The sequence below is a fragment of the Sciurus carolinensis genome, chromosome 5 (genome assembly GCF_902686445.1).
Source record: "Sciurus carolinensis chromosome 5, mSciCar1.2, whole genome shotgun sequence".
NCBI classification, from domain to species: Eukaryota; Metazoa; Chordata; class Mammalia; order Rodentia; family Sciuridae; genus Sciurus; species Sciurus carolinensis.
Genome location: NC_062217.1, coordinates 69,836,023 through 69,848,498, shown reverse-complemented (window position 1 = coordinate 69,848,498; position 12,476 = coordinate 69,836,023). Strand labels below are relative to the sequence as shown.

The following is a 12,476-nucleotide window of genomic DNA, read 5'->3' as shown; positions in this document are numbered from 1 at the left end:
TAATATTGAATATGTTTAAGTTAATGTAACAGATACTTGAAAGATATTTGTGTTTCTGTTCTCCAGGACACTAAAAAAGAAATGTTTCTGACAACCATGCTCAGAATACAACTCTGGTTCTAAGTCTAAATTATTATGCATTTTTTGTTTGTTTGTTTGTTTGCTGATCACTGATACAGTGCCAGGCCATGCAGTAATTTAATTCTATAATAATGTTTTTCTACCAATGCAAACTGGGATAATTAATCATTAATCACTGTCAGAAAACAATATCTTGAAACAGTGATTTTCCTATTTAATAATTCATCTATTAAAAAAACAATTATTTATTCTGCAACAGAGCTCCAAAGGAAAAGCAAATAAAGGAGAAAGAATCAAACATTCCTAATTTACTGGTCTCCTCTTCATAATAGCAACAGAAAAAAAAAAAAAAATGCTGAAGCTTGTGGAATGTCACTCCTTCAACATTCCAGAGATTTACATATACACTTGAGTGTGTTAAGAATAAAAAAGACAAAAGTCTCAATTTAACAGCCTTCAGAATGCTGTCCAACAGGATTCTAAATTATAAAACAGTGGCTCATAAAGATTTAGTCTGGCAAACAAAAGAATTTTTTCCATTTTCATACTTTGTTCACACAAAGATCTTAAACACCTTAGCATGGACAATAAAACCATCACTTTTTCCTTTTGTGTGTACGTGCGTGTAAGGTACCACATGCGCATGCGTTCACGGACATGCCTGCCTGCTCGGGATCAAACCCGTGGCAAAGTACTCTACCACTGAGCTACAATACCAGCCCCAGTCCTTCAACTTTAAGTATCTCCTACAATTGCTACTCCATGATTCCCAACTTTAAATATGCGCATTAACTAAAAGTCATGTAGGAAGGAAGCCTTTCTCCCTTCATGATCACATTGTTTTTCTTTAATCACTGAGGAGTCAGAAAAGAAATGAGTCAATTTATAAGAAATGACAATTCCAAATTAATTCTTTTAGTTGCTCCCCATTAACCAGGTATTTCTGTAATTCCTTTTTTTTTTTTTTTTTTTTTTTTTTTGTGGTGCTGGGATTGAACCCAGGGCCTTGTGCTTGCGAGGCAAGCACTCTACCAACTGAGCTATCTCCCCAGCCCTGTAATTCCATTGTTCATGGCATTCTTGCAATGCATAGAAAAACTAATAATTGAAGCATTACTTAACAGGAACAATAAATAAATTATTTGGCCAAGTATGATATATAATAAATCCCATCATTATGTACAAATATAATGCACAAATAAAAATGGAAAAATAAAATAATTTCCACACACAAACATGACTGATTTTTTAAAAAAGGAACAAAATTATTTATACTTATTGACTACTAGTCAGTAAGTAATGACTTTCTTAGAGTAACTTTTATTTTAAAATGTAGTCTTTCAGTGATATAAATTAGAGGCCAGTACACGTCAGGGCAAAATACAAAATGTCAAGGAAGTCTGGCAACAGTTGTCCTTTTAGAGAAAGAATGTGATGAATTCCCGCTCCACCTATTTGAGTCACAGGTGACTTTGGCCAGGTCATTTAGTTTACCTGTTTATATCACTTACCATTTTTGTATTACAGGATCAGTAATTTCAAGAGCATTTTTTTAAATACAGTTTCTGGAATGGATGATAAAAAAGTTTACTCTCAATTAGGGTTAGCCAGGGGAAATGAGGGATGGAGCTAAAGGAAACAGCATAGAGAAATAGTATCTCTCAATAATAAGTTACTGACTCCTCCCTCAATAGCAGGTTTTTGCCAGAGCTTATTACTTAAAAGCAGCATATACACAACAGATTAGCCTTCTTTTTCTATTCCTAAACCTTCCTGTATGTGTACAAACCCGGAAATAACCACAAGGAAAACACACCAATCTAGATAACACACGAACCACCCTCTAAAAAGCTGAGTCACTAGAAAAAAATGCTGTTTTATTTTCATCATTACAATGGTGATCGGTTCTAAGCACCAGAATATGGAGGAAATACATATATAATTTTGGCAAACACTGAGCATGCAAATTGTGAATTATGAGTCATTATTTTCATAAACAATTAGAGGAAGAACTTGTAGGCTATTTCTTCTAGGGAGAAAAAGTAGGTTTCAAAAAAATATAAAAAATGTAGATGAAATTTAAGCATACATAAAGTATACTTAAGTTTACATAAAGCAGCAAAGGTTCATATCAAATCAAAGTGTCATCTATGGAAATATTATGTTTACAAATACAACTTCTTTGCATAATAAGAGTCCTTTAATTACTCATGTGGCATGCCTAAAGGCGACAGTGACTTCAGGTCACTGGCTCTAGAAAGAATTCGATAACATGACAACATTCCAGATGCCTCCACGCACTAGAATCTATCATCAGCCCTGGGGCAATTTTATCTACCTATTTTCCCATGTTCCATCCCCTAGCCCTGAGCAGAATTTTCTTTCTATATCCACAAGTCTTCCTTTAGGCTGTGGCACAAACCTGGTCATGTGTTTGCTTAGCACACCAGAGAATAACCCTCTTCTGTAAGATTAAAACCAGAACAGAAAGCACCTAGTAGTTTATTACTTCCAGTGGAACACTCTCACAATAAGCCCTGATGCCCTCTTCTTCAGTACATTCCTTGTTCTGATCTAAAAGTTTGTGTTCCCCACCCCTAAAATTCCTATGTTGAAATCCTAACCTCCAAAGAGATGGTATTCAGAGGTGAGGCCCTTGGGAGGTGATTAAGTCAGGGAGGCTACACCTCGTAGATGGGAATTGGGCCCTTATTAAAGAGGTCTTGCCCCTTCTACCATTTTAAGTTAATGTGAATCTGCCCATGAGGGAAGTGAGTCCTTGCCAGACACCAAATTTGCTGGCATCTTGACCTTGGACTTCTCAGGCTCAGAACTATGAGAAATAAATGTCTGTGGTATATAAACCACCCCATTTAAGGTATTTTGTTATTTTAGCCTGAGTGGTCTAACCTATCCCTCCAGCTATCTACTTTTTTCTTTTCCCTACCACAGGCCCACAGTGTCCACTCCCTCCAAAGAAGCTGAATTACATAACAACAGATGCCGTAAAGTTGGCTCTGTTCACAGGCCTTGTTATCAGCGAATATGTTCTGACTTTAAATAGAACTCAGACATGACACTCTGAGAAGAGGCCATATAGCTCAATATGACGTATGGCTCAGCTATATAAAGTTTTAATGAGAACTAGAACTGTCTGTTAATCTCCAGAACTGGTTTCAAATGTCAAACTTCATTTTTCTCTTTATCGGAAAGCTCTTCAGCCAAGGTGCAAAATTTTGAACACCTTTTCACTTCCTATTTCCAAAGATTTTTCAAAATGAACATGAGTAACTGACATGGAAGAGTATATTGATACAATGAATAAACTTTTTAACCTATAAATTATTTCATTATTCATTCATTCATATACATATCTAATCTTTGTCACATTTTACAAATAAATATCCCTCACACTATCAAACTTTTTATGATTAGTAAATTTTTAAAAACAATATTAAGATACCAAATTCTCCTTACAAATTAGTGATCTGTGACCTTTGTTTTATCCCCTATATGATATTAATTCACTTGCCCATTTTTCTTCTAAACACAATTCTGCTCATTAAACATCTGAATGCTTACTAAAGACAGTATCGTGCTAGGTTCAATCATAGAGCAAGTAGATAGTACAGCTACTCAGGACAAAGACAATCTCTAATTCCAAACAGCAGCTCCCAACACTTAAGAGAAGTACCTGACATTCAGTTACTTCTGATTCAAAATATGTCTTCTTTATAAAAATAAATTTCAAATAAAATTATCTTTCATTGCAATGAAATGATAGAAATGATTTTTGCTTTTTACCAACAACATCTTCCCTCTACCATTTTTGTCTGCTGCCAAACAAGTCAAACCTTAATAATCTCTCCTAATTATCAAGGGTGATCAAGACAGTACACTATAAGATACATTAATTTGGACCAGTTACCTTAAGAAAACATCATACTACGATTTTAAATGAATGACTTCTATCTAAAATTCATAAGCTATGATATTTTAAAATAAAACCACACCAAATAGTGATCACACTTCCACGGGTAACATAATCAGAATATGTAATATAGAATTTAAACATTTAAAAGAATTCAATATAAATATTTATGATCACTTTAGTGTTTTCAAAGGTTAGTAAGAAAATCAATATTTAATTTCTAGAATTCCTACAGAATTATCCACAACATAAATGAAAAGTTAATATATGCTAAAATGGGAATGTATGTGGGACAGCAACAAGTCAATATCAATGTAATTATGATCATTATTTTACTCAATGAGAATTTTTTATTTAGCCTCCTTGTTATACTGGAAGCATCCTAAAGTGCATAGAGAAGCTTAAGTGGTCTGACTCTTAATTCTGAACAACTTCTAGAGCACTAAAGGATTTCACTGAGTAGCAGAAAACTTTCCATTCCAACATCAAAAAACAAAGAACATTTAGACACAAGAACTCACACCCTTCACAACAATTAACTCAAAAAGGATCACAGACACAATGTAAAATGCAAAATAATAAAAATCCTAGAAGAGAACATCAGAAAAAATCCAGGTGACCTTGAGTCTGATGATGACTTTTTCAGTATATCAAAAGGGTAAACCACATGAGAAAGCACTGATCAGCTAGATTTCATTAAATTTAAAAATGTCTGCTCTGCAAAAGATACTGCCAAGAAAATGAAAAGACAAGCCACAGATTGAGGGGGAAAATATTTGCAAAAGACATACCTAAGAAGGGACCGTTATTCAAAATATACAAAGAACCCATGAGACTCAACAGTAAGAAGTCAACCTGATTTTAAAATGGGCCAAAGACCTTAATAGACACCTCACAATATAAAATATACAGGTGGCAAATAAGCTTATAAAAACAAGCTCTATATCAGGAAATGCAAATTACAAATTATGACTACACACCTATTAGCCAAAATTCACAGCACTGACAACACCTAACACCAACAGGGAGGTGGAGCAACAAGGACTCTCATTCATTGCTGTACTAATTTGGAAGAAAACTGGAAATTTCTTACAAAACTAAACATACTCTTACCACATAAGCCAGCAGTCATGCTCCTGTGTATTTATCAAAGGAGTCGAAAATGTATGTCCACACCAAAACTTGCATGTGGATGTTTATAGAACTTTCTTTCATAATTGCCAAAACTTAGAAGCAATCAAGATGTTCCACAGTAGGTGAGTGCACAAATAAACTGTGGTATATCTAAAAAATGGAATTCTGGGCACTAAAAGAAAGAAGCCAGTCCAAAAAGAGAACAATTTCAAATATATGACATTCTGGAAAAGATTAAAATACAAGGATTCTGAGGAAAATGATGAATAGGTAGAGCATAGAGGATTTTTAGGGCAGTGAAACTATCCTGTATGAAACTATTATGGTGGGTAGATGTCAAATACATTTGTCTAAAACCACAGAATGTACATCAAGATGAACCCTGATATAAACTAAGAACTGTGATGACGACAATGTGTCAGTGCAGGTTCATCCACTGTGACAAGCATACCACTCCTGGGAGGAGGCTGATAATAGGGAAAGCTCTGTATGTGTAAGGCAGGAAGCATATGAGCTGTCTCTGCACCTTCCTCTCAATTTTGCTGTGAACCCTAAATTACTCCAAAGGATAAGACTTCAACAAAAACAAAACCAAAAAAGGCAACTCACACTGGAAGCTGTGGTTCCTGTCCTAGAGTTCCGCAATAACTATTAAGTAGTGTGACTCAATTTCTCTCCATCCCTTTATGTCAGTGAGAATGGTATGTCCTTCTCCTATAGTTGTACTTAGGTTCTAATTTTTCCTTTGATGTGTATGTGTATGTAAATATTTTTCCATCCTCCTTTTAATTTCTTCTATTCTACTTCAAAATATTAAATCAACAGTGTTGACCTGTGGTACCTATCTATCTGGGAAAGGATTCTGGCAACATGAATCAATTTACCTTTTCACCAGCAGGCAGCTACCTCATGGCATCCTCACACCTTCAACAGGTGTCTCCTCCACCTGTCAGCTACTCACTACCTAATTTTCCACATTGCTGCAAGCCTTATAACCACTGCTTTGAAAGGATAAAAACATTTTTTTTGCCAAATTAGTTATCATACATTTGAGATGTTTAAGTTGTTCTTAGTATTTTTCATTGTGAATAGGCCTTATAACTATCTTTTCCTCCACTTGTAGTCTATTCTTAGAACAGATTCCTAAAAGAATTAACCAAGGAATGTCTTCTAATTTTTATGATAAAAGTATTTTTTATTATGGTAATGAATAAATATCACATTTTTACTTGATAGAAATTGTCAAATTATTTTTCAGAGAGTTGTACCAATTTCTATCTGACTGGTCATTTTGAGATTATATGGTATGCTATCAAAATATGTTCATCTTTTTTTCTTCCATCTTAAATGCTGGGGACCTAATGCAGGGCCTTCTGCATGCAAACCTAAGCACATGCTCTACTGCTGAGCTATGACCTTAGACCCATCATTTTTTTTTTTTTTTTTTTTTTTGCGGTGCTGGGATCGAACCCAGGGCCTTGTGCTTACAAGGCAAGCACTCTACCGACTGAGCTATCTCCCCAGCCCCCCCATCATTTTTATTTAACAGATTTTATATTATTTACTGGCTTCAACAATAACAAAAAAATAATATCTACTTATAGTTGAATTGTTTACTACTGAAGGTAAATATATTTATTATTACAAATTATATTGGTATATTATTTTATATTATATATTTATTATATTTTTTATTTATTCAACAACATTTCCTCATTTTCAAGTATTTTGTGACATTCTTTGCTCATTTGTCCAATGAGGCTTAAAGATGTACATTTTAACACTTTAATTGAGCCCTATATAACTTGAATCACTTTTACTTATAATATTTTATTTGTAAGAACATTATTTTTTCTTTTTTTTCCCCCATCCTTTCAATGCTTAGAACTTTACCTCCAGAGATTTTTTTTTAATTCCTAGGTTGTTTCTGCAGCTTTTTGTTACCTTAATCTAGACCATATTTCAATATATGATGACTTTTTAAATTACTTCTTAGACAACTATCCACCCAACACCACAACCGACCTATTCATCTCTTCTCTACTTTCTCTTATCTCCCATATCACAAATTCTTTTTTTTTTTCACTTTTTTTTTTTATTGTAAACAAATGGGATACATGTTGTTTCTCTGTTTGTACATGGAGTAAAGGCATACCATTTGTGTAATCATAAATTTACATAGGGTAATGTTGTTTGATTCATTCTGTTATTTTTCCCTTCCCCCCACCCCTCCCACCCCTCTTTTCCCTCTATACAGTCCTTCCTTCCTCCATTCTTGCCCGCCTCCCACCCCCCCATTATGTATCATCATCCACTTATCAGTGAGATCATTCATCCTTTGGTTTTTTGAGATTGGCTTATCTCAGTATGATATTCTCCAACTGCATCCATTTGCCTGTAAATGCCATAATTTTATTATTCTTTATGGCTGAGTAATATTCCATTGTATATATATACACCACAGTTTCTTTATCCATTCATCAATTGAGGGGCATCCAGGTTGGTTCCACAATCTGGCTATTGTGAATTCAGCAGCTATGAACACTGATGTGGCTGTGTCACTGTAGTATGCTGATTTTAAGTCCTTTGGGTATAGGCCAAGGAGTGGGATAGCTGGGTCAAATGGTGGTTCCATTCCAAGTTTTCTAAGGAATCTCCACACTGCTTTCCAGAGTGGCTGCACTCTGGATTTGCAGCCCCACCAGCAATGTATGAGTGTACCTTTTTCCCCACATCCTCACCAACACCTGTTGTTGCTTGTATTCTTGATAATTGCCATTCTAATTGGGGTGAGATGGAATCTTAGGGTAGTTTTGATTTGCATTTCTCTTATTACTAGGGATGTTGAACATTTTTTCATATGTTTGTTGATTGCTTGTAGATCTTCTTCTGTGAAGTGTCTATTCATTTCCTTAGCCCATTTGTTGATTGGGTTATTTGTAATCTTGGTGTTGAGTTTTTTGAGTTCTTTATAGATTCTGGAGATTAGTGCTCTATCTGAAGTATGATTGGCAAAGATTTTCTTCCACTCTTTAGGCTCTCTCTTCACCTTGCTGATAGCTTCCTTTGCTGAGAGAAAGTTTTTTAGTTACAATAACTTCTTGCTGACAAACTTTAAATTGTTTGGATCACAGACAGCACATACATTACTCACTTCATTTTTAGTAGCTGTCATTCTCATTTACATCTCAGGGGCCCTCTGACTAAAACATAGCATGCTCTATTCTTAGTAACTCACATTTAGGGTAAGAAAACACTATCAACAATACACTCAAGCTCAGGAAGCACAGGATTGAGCTTTCTACCTTCTAGTTTGAACAGCTGTCCTCCTCTAGAAATCCAAAACCAGAAATAGCTCCAAGAATACAGACCTCCCTGTTATACAAAGCCTCTGGGCCTCCCGTGGAGCTAAGCACAGAAGCCCCCACAGCCTACCCACATCCCTGGCATCCCTGGCACCCCATGCATAGAAGTCTCCAGCTCTAACAAAAAGGATAGAGCTCTGCACAAATGACAAGTAAGAGTTGTCTATGATGCCAGATGCCTTAAAAAAGTCACCTGAGTGCTCCACAATAAATAGCAGTAAATCATAAAATAATTTTCTTCCTCTATTGAATTTATCTTTGATCAAATATTATGGTACTTTCAGGCAGTGTGATAGTCACAAGGCAGATATAAATAGAACAGGACTTCTCGCACCAATAGGTGAACATCTTGCTCCACTCTTTCCAAGTGGCAAAGTTTCAAAAGACCTGGTGACAGCGTGAGAAGCTGCTGAATAATGTGAGCCTCAGGTTCCAAAGGCACAAGCTTCTTGTGCATGGCAACAGGAACAGGGCAAAAACTCAGACCATTCCAGGAAGGGTAAGTACAGATAGACTAACCAGTGACACACCCAATTAGACTATCTTCAAACAAATCTTACTTCATTGAGGAATAACGAATGTTTTCACCTGATATTTCCAAGATTGCCATCGTAGGATGAGTAATTTGGAAATTACCAACTGATATCGCAAGCTGGAGAGGCTTCACCCAAGGTATTTAGAGAAGAAAAATAATTCTGCCAGAACCCAGAGCAAAACAGGGTTGTGAACATATATGAAGTAGCAAATCTTTTACACTTTTTAAAATATGTAGTAAGGAAGTATTCATTAACACTAAGAAATACTGGAGAGAAGAGACAGATTCATGAATTTCAATAATTAAACTCACAGAAAATTATAACAAAGAGCTGAAATCACCTAATAAACTCTTGTTGATCCTTTTATTGATTAGGAAAAAAAAATAAAATCTGGTTTGTGCCCACCTCACAAGAGAGAGCACTTATCCGAGGTAAACTGTAAAATATTAGACTATATTAAACTTTTTCTAGGGAAGTTTTCCTTAGCCATCAACTCACTAGATCCCACAGCCAAACTAAATGAAACTAAACTGATTAACACGAAGGTACTAACTTCAACAGTCAATCAGAATGCACACAACTGTCCTCGCTATTCAGATGTACAACTCGTCTGAAACCTCAGCACAGAGTTTAGACCCAATTTAGACTCTGAAATGTCATTCCACTGCCAGTTGGATGAAAGCTATAATAAGCTCCTCCAACTCTTGACTTTGATATTTCAGGATGCCAGTTTAAAACGGAAAAAAGTACTACCGAAGGATAAAAAGCTACTGAAATTAATAGATGAAATATTAAGAAACCTCATTAATAGGGATAATGAGCAAGGAAGATTTTTAACAGGCAACAAACAGACCCTACATTTCACAAGAAATAGTTTTGGCAGTGAGCCAGATAGAAGTCAGGCTTCTGCCAGAAAATAAATTAAGATTTTAGAGATATTCTAATAGTATTTCAGCTAAAAAAAAAAAAAAATGAGATGTAACAGGGGGAAAAAAAAAAAAACCTTTAAGTCAGCTTACTATATTCACAATGAATTTGAAAGTTAAAGCCTACAATACCAGGTCTCTGAGCAGCTGGGTGTTTCCTGTTACTATTATAGTTAAGGTACTGTGGTCACATAGAAGTGCCTGCATCACCATTTCATAGACCAACCAGTTAAGCTTTCTTCATGTACAGATTCATAAAGAATATAATTACCTGTTTGTTTTTTCTTTTTTTTTTTTTTTCAGTACTACACTTTTCTGACCAAGGCTATAAAAAAATGTGATTCACAATTTAGAGAAAGGATTGTTTAACACAAATATTATGCACCACCGTGATGTTCCACAGTAAACTACACAATTATTAATTATCATGGCCTAATATTTACGTAAGTAACTTGAGGGAAATATTTAAACAATTGTCAGTAATAAACATATTGATTGAATTCATGTGGTAATGCCTCAAACCTCAAACTGGTATTATTCCAATTTGGAAACAATATAAGAATGATCTTGGGCTGGGGAGATGGCTCAGTTGGTAGAGTGCTCGCTCTCGCAAGCACAAGGCCCTGGGTTCGATCCCCAGCACCACAAAAAAAAAAAAAAAAAGAATGATCTTTTAGGATTTTCTTAATTAAGGTGGCTCTTTAAAACAACCATATATCTCTATCTGTGCATCCAAAGGTTGGCTGTCACCATTACCTAAGGTAGAAAATATATGTTTATTCTAACTTGTCCTGCCTTGGTCAAAACAGTTTTTTATCAACTGTAAACATCCTCATTCTTTCCGACTGGGTAGAAGTCTCAGAAATCTTTTCAAATCATTTAGAACCCAGGCTGGTTCATAAATTGCATTTTAAAGTAAAAAAAAGCTTAAAGATCTATTTATGGAGGCAGTGCCTAAAAATTAGGATTCCTAAAATATTCTGAGCAACAGTTATCACTGGAAACATATAACCCACAAAGTGGTTTCTTTGAAGACCATCTGTTTGGGATATATGAGTTTGTCAATCTCAGAAGAAACCCGCACCTCACAGGCGTATCTCCTGCATAAACTCACCTGCTATTCAGTTATGGCACTTAAAATTGGCGAAGTTTTTTAATTGCAAACCTCTAAATAACTCATACTTATAGTTAAGGTAGTTTGCGGGTCATATGCCTTTTTCTAAGAGATGTTCCCATTTCCATCTGCTGAACACATGAGAGCCCATTTAAATCATGCAGTTTTCAAATCAAGATAATTTCCCCTCAGTGACCAACTGGGGTGACCATGTGGCCTACTTAAATAAATTTGAACACTATTCAACAAGGATTCTGAATGTGACATTGGAAAAGGACTAGAAATATCCTTTAAACTTTATTCATGGCCCTTCTTCATATGCCTGTCCTGATTTATTAGATGAAATTGACATTTCTATAGGTCACAAACTGTTGAATATCAGTCACTTCACATGGAACAATTAATGATTCTCTAAAACAATGAAGTCTGAACACCTGTCAACCCAGATTTTACATGGTCATCTTCCTAATGATAACTTGTATTTATACAAAACTTGAAAGTATATAAAAATCTTAATATATGTGTTATTGAACTCAGACAGCCCTGTGATTTAGACAGGTCAGATACCCTGATCTCTATAGATGGAAAAATAAGACTCAAGTGTACAGAAGTCACTAGTTCAAATGTACAAAAGTAATGGAGCAAGGAATCTGACCCTTTGACTCTGAATCCTTACTGTAAGCAACGTCCTTCAAAGGAGAATCAAAATTATCTAAGTACCAGTACATACACTCCCAGCGCTTACTTGTAGACAGATTCCGTAACTGTGTGATAAGAGTCTGGATCAGACTCTTATTAAGTGCTTTAAAAAATGTGGGTGGGTACTCAAGTACATTCTTCTAATTTATTTGCTCACTTCTCCAGCCTGTACGTTCCTCCAGCACTTCATCCTTTCACCTCACAGGCCTGCCTGCCCCTTATCCCCCCAAAAGGTCAAGTACTTCACTAAAAGTACTACACATCCACCAGGGAACCAAACACTAAATATACCATCGATCATGGCACCAGCCAATTTTATTTAGCCTGGGATGTGGTTCTCAATCTATTAATTGAGAATGTCCATGACTCAAATTGACTGGGGTAATGTAATAACTCCACTTAAAGCTTAAAAGAAAAATTTGCTGCTCCAATCATCATGACTTATTGATGAAGAAAAGAAGTTTTATATTAACTTCAAAACCAGGCAGTTCTAAATGTTAAACTACTCATGGTAAGTGATAGGCAGTGAAATGTAATAAGTCTTCCTCCTCAACCACCCACCCCTACAGGCACAGCAAGCAATAATAGAATCTTTCTTGTTTACTAATTGAAAATAATATACATTTCAGCAACACTATCTGTAGATACAGACTGATAACCCCTTCCTGCTGTCTCCTACTATGGGGGTGT

The 12,476-nt window shown here is 35.5% G+C and overlaps 1 protein-coding gene across 12 annotated transcripts in view; it reads right to left on the bottom strand.

Moving 5' to 3' along the window:
* Positions 1-12,476, bottom strand: part of Lmo7 (LIM domain 7) — a 197,565-nt gene that overhangs the window by 115,854 nt on the left and 69,235 nt on the right. The window lies entirely within an intron of this gene.